We start from the raw sequence: 17,494 nt of genomic DNA, 5'->3' as shown, positions 1-17,494 counted from the left end.
AGTAGCACAAAGCAGTATAATATCAAATAATAACTGCACACCATTTACTTGAACATGTCCATTATGATGGAAGTGCAATCTGGCAGAGTTTAAGCTTTGAAGCCAGTATAGCTAAAGGATAACTGTTCCCTTTGACGCTGTAGTGATCCCTCATGAACAATTCTGCGGGTGATTAGCAAGATGGCATTTGAGCATTACAGGCCTGTGAAACACACACAGACACAGAGCATTAAATGGCAAAACTTTTAGGGTGCAATCAGACATGGGGAATAATGCATTAGTTTTCCTGATTATAATGCTAGCACTTCTGCTCATTTTCTAATGTTCATTTCACGCTGCAGTACCTGTTGCATTACGGAACGGTGGCTTTTTGGCCAACATACTGGCACGTCGCAGTAAATTTAATTCACACATTTTGTACAATGAATATCACTGGGCAACATCATCGCTCCCCCCCCCCATTCCACAGATGCATGCTTCCCTTTGCCCATGAAAATGGAAGAGAAGAACTTTGTTCTGGTACATGGCCCCAAATTTTGTGTGTGCATCCAAGTTTTTCTGGATTAAATGGATTGCAAATGGATATTATTCTGGAATCAACATAGAACTAATCATGAACCATATCCCACTAGTTTTCTGAAAGTGGCTTTTATGTTGTGTGAAAGCTTAAATATAATGTGGAAGTTAAAAAGGAGATTTCAGGAAAATTGAACAAACGTCTGTGTGGATGCAGCCTTAGTGTAAGAAAGGCTGGCCAGAGTGAGGGGAAGACGTCAACCCAACAAGCAAGCATGGAGTGGAACTTTGACCAAGCAGCCTTAGTTACCAGAGTTTCTGGAACAGGAGATTACTTCATGAGGATGTGTTTCATTTCTCCCCTCTGTCCTTCCAGGCACCAGTTCTTGCTCAGAGTTATTCTATATCTTAAGGAACAGTATTCTCTTTTGTGACTTTGTTGTGATTTCTTTTAAAGGATTGTCTGCCCTCTTCTCTGAAGTTGTCATGGAAGCTTTTACTAATGAACTCTATGGACCCAGATCATGTTCTCCTTTGTGGTTAAAATTTACTATTAATCAGCAAGAGTGGCAACATTTCTAAGCCTCCCATTCTCATCTCTCTGTATCTCTTTTTTCTCTGTGTGTTGACTGTAATTGATACATTCTTAGCTCTCTAAGCACATGAAACTAGGGATGTCGGAGAATTCTGACAAAGAAACAAAAACGGGAGCAGGAATTGCCAGTATTCTCTTATTCATCCCATGCACAGAATGGAAATCAATCCAGTGAATATGATCGGGATTCCTTTTTGTTGGTTTCAGTCCTCAAACAATACGTGCAATTGATTACATCCCCCACTTGCACTGAATTTCCTTTACACCGAAATGAATGGGGTAGAATAACTTAATGACAACATACAATTTATGTAATTTATGTAATTAATTACATAAATTACCTAAGTTAAGTAATTTCTCCATAGCAGACAGCGAGACAAATAAGATAGTTTTTGTTCATGCATTGCTACAAAGGAACATGGATAGACCACCTGCCACTCAAGGAAGGCTATGGATTGAAACTTTTATTTAAATATATCCTGATTCAGTAAAACACTTATCTCTCTTGAATACATACACCTTTGCAGCTATTCTCTTTGGGGCAGGGAGGTGGATGGAATTCTCCTCCTTTTTCTTTCCTTACTCTCTTCCTTGTTAAACCATACCTGATGGAAGTCAGACTTTTGTGGAATAGAAACAGTCTGGCATGTGACCAAATGGGGCTGAATAGAAACAATACATTCTTATAGCCCTACTTGCAAGTTACACTACTGCAATCAGATGCTACAATATGTAGGCTGTGTCCTACCATTCCTAGGCTACAATATCCTTGGGTTAAAGGAGTGCTGAGTGCACAGAGACACAATTTTGTGGCCCATTTGCTGCAAAATGGAAGTGGTGTGTTGGTATCTTTTTCTTTTGGGGAAGACTTACTTGTAAGTAAACAGGTATAGTGGGGGGAGGCAACATGGTGCCCTCCAGATGTTGGACTCCACCTCCCATCAGCCCCCAGACAGGATGGTCAATGGTAAGGGATGATGGGAGATGAAGTTCACAACACCTGGATAGCATCAGGTTGCTTACCCTTGATGTATAGGGTTGCTGCACACAAAACTCAGCTGGGAGTGGTGGTTTGCAAGCATTAAGTCATCAAATGGACATGTGCATTTGACTTCAGATGCTCTGAATAATCTATTACAACAGTGCATCAGATACAACCGATCAAACACTTGGCATCCATCTATAACATTCAGTACAGGAAAACACTATTATGTAGGCCCTGCACTTACCAGCTGGTTGGCAATGATTGACTGACAAATTCATGTTTCAGTTTGTAACTCCCCCCGCCCCCCAAAAACCGCTCATTATTTAACAGAGTCTTCAGGACACACCCAGATTTTCAGCTTGGCATCCTGCCATCATAGCAGTCCCCACACTTCTCTGCTGTGATCATTTTTTTTGCCATTGAGCTGTCGTATGCCAATCCACCTGGTTTCTAACTTCTCCTATTCATTAAGAAAAGAGGCAGGTTTTGCTCACTGAGAGCATATGCATTTGGCATAATCATGCTTTTTGCTAAATGTTTGGGTTCCTTGCAAACTTTACTACTTAGAATAGTTTAGGGCCTCTTCAAGAAACCCAGAGTGATTTTCTTGTCAACCCACTCTTGCAAGCAGGAATCGCAGAATATAAACCTTCCCAGTTTTCTAATCCTTATGATTAAATGCAATGATGTGAGAAGATCTGGGAGAAGAGCTCTTATGCTCTTTTCTAAATTTACTTATTATAAATGAAGGAAGGTCATGCAGCTAATCAATTCATTGAAAGATGAAACTTATTTATGAAACATCAGTATTCAAAATTTCAAGATAAAACACAGCCACATGTCTTCCTTCCACTCATCTGATTGTGATAGCAAGTTATGAATATTTTTCTTATTGATGATCACCTCCTATTTAATTACTATCTGTTTTTAGCACCAGGAAACAGCATTCTGCTTATCTTTTAGTAGGGTGTGGTTGAGTTGCATCAGCCATGTGTGTGTGTGTGTGTGTGTGTGTGTGTGAGTGTGTACACACACACACACACACACACACACACACACGGTTGTTTATCCTTGTTTTTAATGTTCATTCTTATAAGTTGATTTAAATTTCATTGTTCTGAAAAAAGTGTCTAATAAATAAAAATAATACATCTCCACATCTTCTTTCTTCTTCCCTTTTTAATCTATCTTATTTTCTTCCCCCCTCTGTCTTTTTTCTGTCTTTGTTTCTCTGAACAGATAAGATCCATTTAGCCTTCTAGGGCCCCTCCAGGCATTCTTTTCATTGTGCATTCATGACGATTTGTGTTCATGATGGTATTGTGACAGTTATCATAATCCTGCTTTCAATAATCTTTGTGCTTGGAAAAAGGTTTGGGGTGAACATACTCCTCCATTTGCAACTTATGCATGTCCCACAGCTTGCTGCTGAAATCCTGCAACATTTTATGCCAAAAAAGCTGGGGTGGGGGGGGAAGGGTTGTTCATCTTTTGTACTCGTATAGTGCAACACTGCAACAGTGCCCCTAAAGAAAATAATGTGATAACATTGGGGAAGCATTGAAGAGCAACTAATGACATGTGGGCGGTCCAGTATAAATCCGCCACTAATGTGCTAATGTGCTAATATTAGCACTAATGTGCTAATATAATAACATGCTGCAGAATATTCCCTAAAACACACACATGAAAACACAAATGGTCTAGAGCAGGGGTGCCCAAACTTTTTTCAAAGAGGGCCAGATCTGATGAAGTGAACATGCGTGAGGGCTGACCAAAGTTGTTGAGCTTTTTTTAGGATTTGACTCCTAAACTGCCACAGGGGCAGGGGCTAGATTAGACTTTGGACATGCCTGCCATAGGTAGCTCTCTCCCCCAGTGGAAGGGCACAGCCAGAGGGCATAAGAGAAAGGGCTGTAGAGCTGCCACCATTGGCCCCTCTTCTTTGCATGTGTCTATTGAGGCAATCAGCTATCTCTGCCTAAAAATACAGTCAGCTCTGTAGAGGAGCTTTGAGCCATTAGTTGCATTGTAAGAGTCAATAATGTTGCCACAGACTCTATAAATCAAACAGTTCTGAAAGCCACCCACCCACTTCAAACAGCAATCTGAAATAAACGGGGGGGCGGGGCGGAAAATCACATCATTTTCTACAGATGCTAGGTGGACATCTTGCTACTTGTTTGGATGCGCTCAATATAAAAACGAGTGGAGGTTTCCTGAATGCATGTAAAGTGGAGGTTTCCTGTGTAGAACAGCTGGCGCCGCTAGAGGGCAGACGTTCTCTGGCTTGTAGCCTGCCGCGCATGTGCTGAAGAGGCGGCTTTCTTGTGTCAAAAAAAAAGCGAGAATAAAAGGTGAAGGCTGGCGGCCAGCGGCGGCTACACGGGCCACATGACGAGGTCTGGCAGGCCGCATTCGGCCCGCGGGCCTTGTGTTTGACACCCGTGGTCTAGAGGGAACCTAAGTTTTCATTGCATATGTGATGGCATTAAATATTGGTAGTTTCTATTGTAAATTTTTTGCTTTCCCACTTCATTAAAGCCAGCATGATGCAGTGATTAGAGAGTGTCAGGCTAGGATCCAGGAGACCTGTGTTCTAATGCTCACTCAGTCATGAAGCTCACTGGGTGACCGTGGCCCAATCACTATCTCTTAGCCTAAACTATCTCACAGAATTAATGTGAGAATAAAATAAGGAGGTGAGAACCATGCACACTGCCTTGAGATCCTTGGAGAAAAAGTTGGGATATAAATGAAACAAACAAATTAAATAATCAAGCAAAGAACTAACCATTTCAGTGTTTCACAGAACCACCTTGAAAGACTGGTGGAATCTTTTTTGTTCAGTAGGAAATAAAAGGAACTATGTCAGAAGTTTAGGATGAACCTAAGTTCCAATTGTTTCCTTTTTCTTTTATACATCCTCCTTCAAGAATTTAAGTCCAAGAAAGAGCAGTTGCCATTAGCCTTGGCAGGACCACTGTATCCTTCAGACAGATGGGCCATCTATCCAATGGGAGTCCCATTACATTGCTATCAACTCTGTACTTGGACACCAGCTGGTTGGACATTTGGCAAGATTTGGGGGACGTGTTAGAGGAGCCAAAAGTTAGCTGGCCACTGGGGTGGCTGTGAACTTACAGTACCACAATTGTGGAGGCAGAAAGGGATGGGATTATAGGGAAGCCATGCTGCTGGCCACTGCAAGAGACAAGGGAAGAGAGGAATCCTTATTTTAAGAAAGGATGGGACATTTATTAAATGAATAATGAACCAGAATCAGTGTGGCTGCCAGATATTTGACCTCAGTAAATGAAATGAATTATTATTTGCCTATTTGCAAGGCTTTAAGAAAACAATGCCAAAATTCCATCTGGCACATTTTAAATTATGATAATCCATGCTCCTTGAAAAAATAAAATAAAAATCAGTTGATATTGTTCTGTTTTCTCCACCAAAGAGCTGGCAGCCTGAAATCACAGATTAGCAAGAGAGGCAAGGGAACTGTTAGCACTAGTATTAATGCCATTACCGGGTAGCTGTATACATAGTCACTAGGGAGAAGGGTGAAGCACTGTCCCATCTAGGCAACCACTAAGGGTTCTTATTGTAGGTTGTGCAGCCCCATCCATTCTGGTACATCAGGGAAGGTTCTGATCCTGGAAGCAATGAAGCCACAGTCTCATAATCAGGAACAGAGGTTGGTGAAGGGAGGCATCATGCTGCCACATGAGCTGTCTGCCTTCTAATTCTTTTTTTCTGTCTGGGTTCATTGCCCTACTTGTCTTGGGCTCCAGGCTACTGTAGGCCACTGGCGTATAGCCTGTTAGGGACAAAGGGAAGGATTTTGGGGGTTGCATCCAAAAAAGTTCTACTAAGAGTATTGAAATAAATGAACCTAAGTTGGCCATGTCCATTAATTTGAGTAGAACTAAAACTGGAAACAAACTTCCAGTTCAGTTTGACCCCCAATACTGCAAGGCTATGGGAACATGCAGACTACATCTTCCAGTATCCCTGAGTATTAGCCATGCTGGCTGGAGTTGATGGGTTCAGCAATGTTTGGAGGGTCACCCGCATAATTCTGAGCACTGTGTTTGGATGAAGAATGGCTCTGTTTTCCATATGCACTTAATTGCTCACAATGCATTACAGAAGTCTCAGCATGTCTCTTATAGAGTTGGTGTGTCTTTTTTTTATTTTTTATTAAACCGGTCTAGCCTCGGAGGCTAGCTTAGCTGGGGTTTGAGATCCTCCTTGCCCATTCTTTTAAAAGGGAAATGAATTGCTGCCATTTCATTTCTCTAACGCCTTTCCAATAGATCTAACAATCACTCATGTTGCAATGTTGCAGTTGTTATCTTGGAAGCTTGCTACAGGCAAAACAAGCAAACAAAACCTGGGACTAGCTATGAAATCCAATGGTACATGCTTGAGGTATACAGCCCAGGAAGAATACATTAAAATATGGATGTTTGGCAATTACCTTCTTATTGTTTCATATGAGCTACTAGAAAACCATGTTCTGCTTGTGCCAGGGAATTGAAGAGCCGTGATTCAGTTCACCTTCTGACAGTTAATAGATGCTGAAACATGACTGTGAGAGAAAGCAAAACCCAGTCAGCATTCAGCTTCTCATTTAGGAAGCTGTTGTTTTCATTTGGAGGAGCCTATAGGAACTGCTTATCAGTCAACCTAGTCAAACAAAGGGCAGACAGAGCTGTCATCCCCATACACGGGAAACTATGTTTGTCAGCATTCAGCAACTTGCTGTGCATAGGGGAGTGATGGATATTCTCTCAAGAACTGCCCCATCTATATGAATCAGTGGAGAAATCTATGCATGCACCATTTGGGGGCATGTAAACCAAGCTATGTATTTGAAGAAGGAAGGCTCACAAAGAGAGCCTGGAAAAAATGAACCAGTGACCGACTTGACAAAATGTAGGTCCTTAAATCATAAGTCAAGCTGAGAACTTCTTTATCCCCCAAATGTCATGAGAGTGGAGTGATATGGCTGGGTGGACTATGCCTTTTTTGAATGTTCTTGGCAGATCCTGCATCCACATGGAAGTTTATTCCATTTTCTTGAAGTTTCCCTAACTGTTGATTTCCGCATTATATGCGAGTTTCCACGTGACATAAAAGTCACTTCTAGTGCAGGTTTAGAGGACTGGACCATTTCATGGAAGATAAGGCTATCAGCCTATACTAACCATTATGGCTATACTCTGTCTTCATGGTTGGAGGCAAGGTGCTGGAAAGCATGGGAGGGGAGAGTGCGCTTATGCTTGAAGTCTTATGGTGTTCCCATTGGCATCTGATTGTCCACTGTGAGAACCAGATGCTGGGCTAGATGGGCCATTGGCATGACCCAGCAAGCTTTTCTTATGTGCTTGTGTTCTATCATACATTATTTAAGTGTCTAGTACCGGGGTCAGCAAACTTTTTCATCAGAGGGCTGGTCCACTGTCCCTCAGACCTTGTGGGAGGCTGGACTATATTTTGAACAATATAAATACCTTGCAAGCCGGTCCCGCAGCTGCCTCTGGACCTGGAGGAGGAACGCACTCTGCACACGCTCAGGAGCGCATCTTGGTGCCACCTGCTCACCGGCGTTGTTGACAAGCAGCAGCGGCTCCATTGGCACGTCCCCGTGGAGCTCCCAGGTGGCATGCACCATGAGCTGCGGCCTGTTGTCCAAGGCCAGGTCGGTGGGCAGGCCACGCACATGGAGCACCAGGAAGGCGGCACACAGCTCGCCCTCCAGCTGCTCCAGTGCAGCCACCGAGCATGCCACCAGCAACAGCGCCGAGCCAGGTGCCAGGCTCAGGGCCAGCAGACAAGCCAAGCTCCAGTTGAAGCCCCACGATGCGGTCGTCATGATGCCCATGGCGTGGTCCAGACCTGCCGCCCGCCCGCTCACCTCTCCGTCCATGGCTGCACCAGGTTTACCTCAGCTGCGGGTGGCGAGGCTTCAGATTGGCTGCAGGCAGTTCCTGCAGCAAATCCGAAGCCGTGCCAGAATTGCTGCCCACCCAGAAGCCATGCCAGCATCGCGGAAGTCATTCCCCGCGCGGTGAGGCGTCTGCAGCACGTGGGGACTGACTGAGCGGGCAGCAAGGTCCGTTGGCCGGATTTAAGAGCCTGTGGGGCCGCATCCAGCCCCCGGGACTTAGTTTGCCGACCCCTGGTCTAGTACAGAGGAAGGATGCCACGCCTCTGTCACTTTAAGCATGTCACCATCTGCAAAACATATGAACTGGAACATAGACCCATTTGTTTGCATCAGCCTTCCCCAACCTGATGGCCTGCATGTGTTTTGGGCTCCAGTTTCCATCAGCCCCAGTGAACAGCTTGGCAAATGACCAGTGATGATGGGAGGTCTAGTTGAAAACATATTTATGGCACTAGACTGGAGATGGTGGCTTGCATAAAAGGTGGTTGAAGTACACTGGGTAGATATTTGACTCTTTTGGCCAACTTATTGGAAACACACAGGAGGCAGGCCCATGTTTGATTCACTGAGAAGCATATTCCTTTGATGCATGAATATTGGTGGAAGCCACATCAATCTTCCTTTGACTCTTATATCACGACCTGCTTCTTTACTTTTCAAATAAAAATATATTATAAAGCAAAGCAAAGAACCAGTGGGTAGTCTCTGCCTTCTGTCCTGTATCTATTTGCTCTCTGGCGAGTATGGGAAGAAAACCTCTTGGGATTATCTGGTGTGAAGCAGATCTCTTTTAGAGTCATATTCTTAACCCAGTGAAGAGAATTATAGAACTTTGAAACAACTGCTTCAAAAAAGTTTTTGCTTCTTCACATGAGCGCCTGTCTTGTTGCAATCAATTTTTAAAGCCCCCCCTCAAAAGAAACCCAAGAGTCCTTTATCAGTGATTGAAAGAGATTCAATTTGGCCTCGTCTAATTCCTTATCTAATTATTTGATGTGCCGTGCAGCTTGAAAGCTAATTGACATTGTGTCATTTTCAGTTTCTTACAACAGAAGCACAGACAAGCCGCCCTTCCCATTTTGGCATCTTCCTTGAGTCACTTTGCTGAAGAAATAAGTAATCTAAATTTAATTGAGTGCATTATTGCCAGGACTATGAGACCTTTGCACACTATTAGTATAGACACGAATGCAACGAATCGTTTCCCTCCTGAGGATTTAGTAGAGGTGCAAGTGGGACCAGAGGGTTTTCCAGTACAGTAAATCCCTTCCTTTTCTTGAAAGGAAATTAATATCTGTTTGGAATATCTACTAAGCCACAGCACATAATTTCATTACTTATGGAATTACAATTCTTAACCTGATATCAATCTGAAGGCTCAGGGCAGGTAATAATATTTTAAAACACTTAAAGCGGGGTGGGGTTGGGGGGACGGACATCATTGAAATGTGAAATACATGAAATTTTATATGGAAACTTTATCTTCCAGACTGAAGGCTGCATTGTTTCATGGGTAACTTTCATGACCCACACACCCGCCAACATTTCTCCAATGAAAATAGGGATGGCCTATTCCATAATCATTTTTTTACTATTTATACCCCACCCATATGACTGGGTTGCCCCAGCCACTCTGGAGGACCTCCAACATATATAAAAACATAATAAAACATTATGGTAGGAGAGGGAAAACCAGTTACAAGACTTCAGCTAGATTGGAGGGGAGGGGAACTGGAGGATATAAGGGTTGTGGAGGAAAATTGAACAGGCCTGAATACCTAGGCCTTTAGGGGATGCCACACAGAGAAAGGAGGTTTAGCCCTCACTCTTTTGCAGGAGGCTGTCTTCAGGTTCTCTCCCTAAGCCCCATTGGGTGGAGGCAAAAATAAGTACCTGCATCCCAGGTTGAGGCAGCATTGGACACCTCCACTGAAATTGCAACAGTGATTGTAGCCTCTGAATCATCACAGAGTCAGTAAATTTTATCCTCAATATGGTGGGCCAGATGATCACAGCAGTCTTCCATTGCCCCCAGAGGCTTGCCTTGACCAGCAGCTAAGAACAAGTTTCAAACAACCAGCAAAACCTCTGCTGGGTGCTATTACTCGAGGATGCAGCAGATGCAGAAAAACAGGACTTCTTTGCTGCATTTATTGTCACATGATAGGTGCAATTATGTGCTTTAGTCAAGGCTTAGTCACCTTGGAACAGGAACCTATACCACTTGAGCTCTAGTGACCACCTAGCCTTACTTCATTGGCCACAGTTCATTAGAATTTCAGGGAGCATTGCAGGCCTTGCAGCATCCGAGACCACACACAGGAGTGATCAGCAGAGATTCCTGTATTGCAGGGGGATGGACTAGATGAACCTTGAAGTCCCTTCCAACTCTACAGTTCTATGATTTTATTAATTCAACAGCCCTTCTCAACTCACCATTACACAATGAGGCAAGAGCCTTGTTCGAATTACCTGTTCCTATCCACTGGAAAGTCCTCCAGAGCTTTCAGGAATCCACCAAGAACCATAAATAAAATATCAGTACCCTCCACCCTTTGGCTTTTGTTCACAAATACTTTCTTCTATTCCAAGTACGTGCATTTACAGATAGATATGAACAAGATTCCTGTCTGAAACCCAGGAGAGCCTGTACAAGTTCAGTGTTGGCAATACTGAGCCAGAAGGACCAGTGTTTAGATTAAGGCAGAATTTTAATTTGCAATGTCTGAATCCATTTAATTGGGCCATGGAGTCTTGGAAAATGCAGTTTCTATGCATCCCAACAAATCTTACAAGGTTTCTGCTGTCACCAGCCAATCCTCCCTGCTTCAGGTTCTTTCCTCTTCCTTTAGAAGGGTAAAATTTGCTTTGGAAGACGAGACTGTCAGAAAGGGATGAGTTCCCCCAGGGTGGAACATATTTGAGCTTTCTTAGAGAAATGCCATGAGTCTCCCGAAGGGTTCTCTGTTCTGGGAAAAAAAGGCTAATTATGAACAGAGCTGGGTGTACGAAAGAGCTTATTGGAGCACCAAATATTTAGTCTTAACTCTAGGTAAGTGATTTCTGTAGGAGTGGATCGAGAAGAACCACACACTCCAGTTCACAGGCACCCACAAAGGCTTGCATCACATATATTGTGATGCACCCACAAAGCCCTTGAAACCAGAAGATGCCTTCATGGAAGGAACCACAGTGCCCATCATCTTCGATCATTGGTCATGCTGGTTGGGACATCTGGAAAACCACAGGTTCCCCATTCCTGCCTCCCGATGTCATTTAAGGAGCAGGTTTGTTGAGATGAATTGAAAAGATCCTTCAGGTGGAGAAGTCTGTATGCCAAGGGTGGGGAACTTGTAGACCTTAGAAGTTGCCAAACTACAACTACCCCAAACATTGGCCATGCTAGCTGAGGCTGCTGGAAACTTTCCCATCTGGGAAGCCACACGTTCCTCACTCCTACTGTAGCTGCACTAGAAAATGCAGGATCAGATTCACTAGAAAATGCAGGATCAGACAACCTAAAGAAACTAGCACAGTTAGAGGTAAGGAGCAATGTAATATGTGCCAACAGAGTACTACATAAGGTGTGTAGAAGCTTTAGATCTTCAGGTACTGCTGAGCTAATACTCCCACCAGCCCCAGCAAACATGGCCAAGAGCTAGGAGTGATGGAAGTTGTAGTTCAGCAACATCTGAAGGGCTATAAGTCCTCTTTACATGAGATTCAAGCAAGCCTGTCCACATGATCCTAGGAGGGAGGAGAAAATGGAAGCTGGAATCATTTTCTGTACTAGGTGGAATAGCCCAAAGGCTTTTGGGAATATAAGTACATACCTTCCATCATTTCTCTGATGAAAATAGGGATGTCCCATTCCATAATAATAATTTTATTATTTATACCCCACACAACTTACTGGGCTGCTCCAGCTACTCTGGACAGCTTACAACATATATAAAAACATAATAAAACATTAAACATTAAACAAAAACCTTCCCTATAGAGGATTGCCTTCAGAAAGCTTGGGAGCTGGGTAATTCCAAACCCTCCCAACATTTCTCCAATGAAAATAGGGACATTCTAAGGAAAAGTGGGACATACCGGGATCAAATCAGAAAACGGGACGGTATCTTTCAATCAGGGATGTCCCTGGAAAATAGGGACACTTGGAGAGTCCGTAAGTATGCATGGAAAACTATACCATCTCCATCTGTTTAGACATATAGATAATGAATTGGACACATTGCACATCAATGAATCTGACAATTTAGAGGTTATGGGTCAGAACACAGGAGCCTTTAGCATGGAAGGAAATTAGCTGCAAAGTGAGGAAGAGACAAATCACTCCTTGAAGGTAGTAATAATCTACAGCTGAAGTCATTTGGAAAGATATATGCTGGATTGTGGTTATTAGACCCTGAAGTCTAATAGCAGAGAAAGGTGAGGGGGAGCGCTTAAAACCCTCAACAATTAATTACAAAGGATCCATGTTTTACCATTTGGAATTGAGAACAGGTGTGAGAGAATTGTACAAAACACATGCTCTGCCTTTGTGCAATTTAGAACAAGTGATAATTGTTTGAAGACAAGACATATGAGCTAACAGCTCCAATTTCCAGTCTCACTATTTATCTGTCCAATTACGAAAGTGGTTCAAAGGTTGTGAAAGGTGAGTTGCAAAGTTTCTGCCAAGCCAATTCTCTCTTTGAATCTCGTAATCAAAGAGCTGAGGTGTATGGATGTGGGTGAGGTTTTTGTTGTTATTGTTGCCATGGTGACTGTGTGAGTGATGTATCATGTCATAATTATGTTATGAGACGACAATTCATCAAATATAGCTCATGCTCCATATTTCCAAAGAATTTGTGAACCAGGATGTATACAGGTGCTAGGGATGTAGTTTCTGGATGCTAGCTGGCCTGATCTACACCTGCCAGACTTATATGCAGATCAGAATATAGATAATATTATCACCAATATATATTTATTTACACCCCACCTTTTTCCCTGATGGGACTCAAGGTGACTTACTGATAAAAACATGAATCTCCAAACACATCAAAATAATATTGGAAAAACAATAACTAAACATCATTTAAACTTTAGTAGAATTAGAATTCTCTCTCGCACACACTGTTTAAAACATATAAACAATTACAATAAAACAGCATGACACCAGCCCTTTTCTTAAAAACATTCAGTGCCCAAAAGCCTCTTGGAACAAGGAGATCTTCACCTGCCAGCAGAAAGACAAGAAGGAAGGAGCAAGTCTAGCTTCTCCAGGGAGGGAGTTTGAGAGTCTAGGGGCAGCTACTGATGAGGTGCCAGAAAGATTGCCCCATGATAGATCACGGTGCTACAAGTTTCTCCAAGCCATGTTCATGGATTTAATTCATTTTCCATATGTGCTCTCAAACATTTTATTATTATTATTAAAAATCAATATAAAATTACCTTCAGAATTTTGCAAGGGTAACTAATGTGACACCCGTCAGTGCCAGCATGCTCACAAGTACCTCCAAAAAATCCCATAGAAGTCTTTAGTGAATATCTCCTTGCAAACAGCCAAGACTGTCTCCCTGCTGGGCCTTCATACACTGAACATGCCCCCTTAAATGTGCCAGGACCCATCCTCCCTTCTGAGCGGAGAATTGCAAATAGTTTCTCTTTCTGAGCAAGTGTAGCAGCAGCTATATAGGTGCCTTTTCCTCCTATTAGCAGGTGGCTGATGGAGGGCATGCGCCTTTTGTGTCCCTGTCTCTAGCAGATGTGACAGCCATTTTGTGTTATGCCTCCCCACCCACCCCAACCCCCCAATTTTGTGACTGGCACTCAGAATCTTAGATGGTCTATCACGTACAATTCTAGTGGCTCAGAGGTTCTAGTTTTACTAAAATAATGTATTTGTTCCATTTTTGACGTGTTGAAAAGTACACTAAGCATCCTTATCAATGTATTGACTTCTATCCACTTTGGATAGATTTGGAGTTATCACTCGGTGGTAAAAAGGGCAGCCTGAAGCTGCTGGGGAAACTGTGTACACTAGTCTGAAATATAACTGCATTCTCACATTAACATTCTTATGCTTGCATTCTGAGGGCCTTCTCGGTAGTGGCGCCTGCCCTGTGGAGCACCCTCCCATCAGATGTCAAGGAAATAAACAACTATCTGACTTTTAGAAGACATCTGAAGTCAATCCTGTTTAGGAAAGTTTTAAATGTTTGATGTTTTATTGTATTTTTAATATGTTGGAAGCCACCCAGAGTGGCTGAGGAAACCCAGCCAGATGGGCGGGGTATAATAATAATAATAATAATAATAATAATAATAATAATAATAATAATTTATAATTTTATTAAACTTGTGTTAAATTGCAGAAATAATATATGTTTTGACATCTTTGGGTCCTTCTTTTCTTGATTTAAAGGATGAAGGTATATACATGTGCAGTGAACTCATCTGATACCCTTAAGCCCCCCCCCCCAGCTTGGTGTTCATTAATAGGTCCATTTATATGCATTTACCATGGCAAAAGACTTGAAGTTAAAAATAGAATTCTCTCTGCCAGTTTTGAAATAGTCCCAATTCTATTTGTTACTCGAAGAAATGCAAAGTATACTTACATGTAGGTACAGATTAGCATCAACTGCAATTTCTTTCTACCAGAAGAAATTGAATCAGAAGAATAACTAGAAAATAAACACACACTTTCACTAGGCCTTCTGCCTTGAGAGATATTGCAAATCTAATTATCAGAATGTTAAAGATGTATTTCACTTAGATATTTCACTTGTGCAAACCTTTCCAAATTCAGATCATAATTTGGTGGCCATGAAGGATGGGGAAGAAATTCAATCCAGTTCACATTTAAAGGAGAACTAATTCACTTTTTCCAAAACAATATGTGAAATAATAGCCATCCTTTGAAATTCAACTTCTCTGAATTTTTCAATTCCTCCAACTAAGTAATATGTGTAGGCTTTGACCTTTAAAGCCTTGTGTGGCTCAGGACTGCCATTTCCCATGTGAAATGACCTGGACCCTGTGATCATCATCTAAGTGCCTTCATGGTGTGGATCCTCCATGGGAGGTCTGGATGGAGGCGCACAAGAATGAGTCTTTTCTGTGGTGGCTCTCCACTTGTGGAATGCTCTCTCCAGGGAAGCTCACCTGATGCCAACACTAGATATATTTAGGAGTCAGCAAAAAAAAATCAAAAAAAAAATCTTCGTCACCAGGTCCTTGGCTTTTAATTATCTATGGCCTTCATTAGTGGGTAGGATGCTGTGATCCTGCCTTTAAAAAAAAGTATGCATTTTAGATTTTTTCTACGCTTTGTTTTATGCTGTGTGTTATTTATGGATTATTGTTAGTTGGTTTGGGATGCAATGGTAAAAAGTAACTAATAAGTTGTATTATTAATAAGAATGATTGCATATGTTAGGATAAAGTCTGCATAAAAATAACATACTAAAATGTGTCATATTAAGGAAAACTGTGTTGCAAAAACGTGTCTATTACACAAAAAAATGCATGCCCAAAATGTGTATACAAGGAGAAATTAACACTAAAATATTGATAACTTTAAAAAAAAATAAAAATGGATGGGGGTGATGGGAGTTTTAGTTCAACATAATCTGGAGGGCAACACATTGGCTACCCCAGGGATATCCCCTGGATTGTTTTCCATTTTTCACAATTCCCATAGTGCCAACTGGGCACTGTGCCATCAGCATTCAGATTACACCTTGTTAGCTAATTTAAAACTAAGATGCACACATATTTTGTTCTAATCGAGACAAGCTTTGAGAAATTACCGCCAAGAGACGGAGCAGATTTGAAAGAATGAGCACCTGGAAAGTGATGGATGGGAAGCCGAGATAAAGTCTTGTCCCTGCCTTAATTATCAGAAACTGTCTGATTAGTTTTACTCTTCTCTGACGCAAGGAATAAAATCCAGGTGTCAGACTTTAGCAGTACAATTAGTGCATGCAAGATTCCAAACATGATTATTAGGCCGTAATAGAGGCACAGAATAATGGGAGTCAAGCTGATGAAAATATAAGCCCAGGTCTGCTTGTGAGGCCTGCTTGTGAGAGAAACGTTTGGTAGCGGTAAAGAGAATAGCCATGAGTCTCTTACTCAGTGGTGGCTGGTGCTGGGAAGGCAGGGATCCCAGTGGTAGATGGAACTGGAGTCAATGAGAGGCAGAGCCAACTAATACACCCTAGTGGTCCCAGGCCCTAAGGAAGTTAGATTGGCTTCAACCAGAGCCAGGGCCTTTTCAACACTGGCTCCGGCCTGGTGGAACGCTCTGCCTCATGAGACCAGGGCCCTGCAGGATCTGATTTCTTTCTGCAGGGCCTGTAAGACAGAGTTGTTCCAGCTGGCCTTTGGCTTGGAGCCAATTTGATTCCCTCCCCCTCTTTCTTTTTTCTTTTTCCTTTCTCCTCCTGTGATGAGGCTGCATTTTAATATTTTAATATTTCAATATTTTAATGTTGTATTTTAATCTTGTTTTTAAGTTGTATTCATTCAACTTGTTTTTATTATTGCTTGTTAGCCGCTCTGAGCCCTGAGGGCGGGGTAATAATAATAATAATAATAATAATAATAATTCCTTCCTGAGTTCTACAAGGGCAACTCTGAGACTCAGCAGGAGGAAGCTGGTATGCAGTGACATGCCCTGAACAGCGTGTGCTCGACTGACCAGCCTCCACTGCCCATACTGTTACCCTTTTCAAATATCTTCCTCAAGGTTCCTGTAAAAGCTTCCTGAAAATAAAAACACCACAAATCTAAATATGGAATCTGCACTGAGAGAGCAGCTCCGTGCATGCAATATTGTTGATCAGATATTTTTAAATGGGCAATAGGTACTTGCCCATGTGTGTTTTATTCTGCAAACTATTGGTGAGAACTGCCAACAAAAGCAATTTTCCATCTTGAAGAAATTCTCTCCCTCTCACCCTCTCTCGTTTTATTTTGTGGCAAATTAACTTACATAGCTCTTTTTCAAAGTGTATTCACAGACCATAACATTTGATTCAGTTCATAGGATAGCTAAAGCCCAGGCATTTATATCTGTAAGATTTATGGGTTCTTCTTGTCCCTGTTACACTTCTTGATGCGTATGTCTATGTGCGTGTGCACATGCAGGATCAGCTAAACTTCTGTACAAAACCTGACAGTAAACATGTTTAATGGAACTGATTGCAGAGAATTACTTGATAGCCCCATTTTGCTAGTGAGGCAACCTTTGTACTTACTCATCTTGACTTTGGGTTGCCTTTCATCAGATGTACAGATGTTAGCACTAAATATATTAGCTTGGGAGCTATTTTTTAACCAGCTGAAAGGGATGGAAGCATGGAGAAAGCAAAATTTCATATGCTGAACATAGGCTATCATTCAGATATTTGCAACCAGAAGGAAATGA

Source organism: Podarcis muralis, chromosome Z, assembly GCF_964188315.1.
Source record: "Podarcis muralis chromosome Z, rPodMur119.hap1.1, whole genome shotgun sequence".
Taxonomy (NCBI): domain Eukaryota; kingdom Metazoa; phylum Chordata; class Lepidosauria; order Squamata; family Lacertidae; genus Podarcis; species Podarcis muralis.
Note: the sequence above shows the minus strand (reverse complement) of the source record.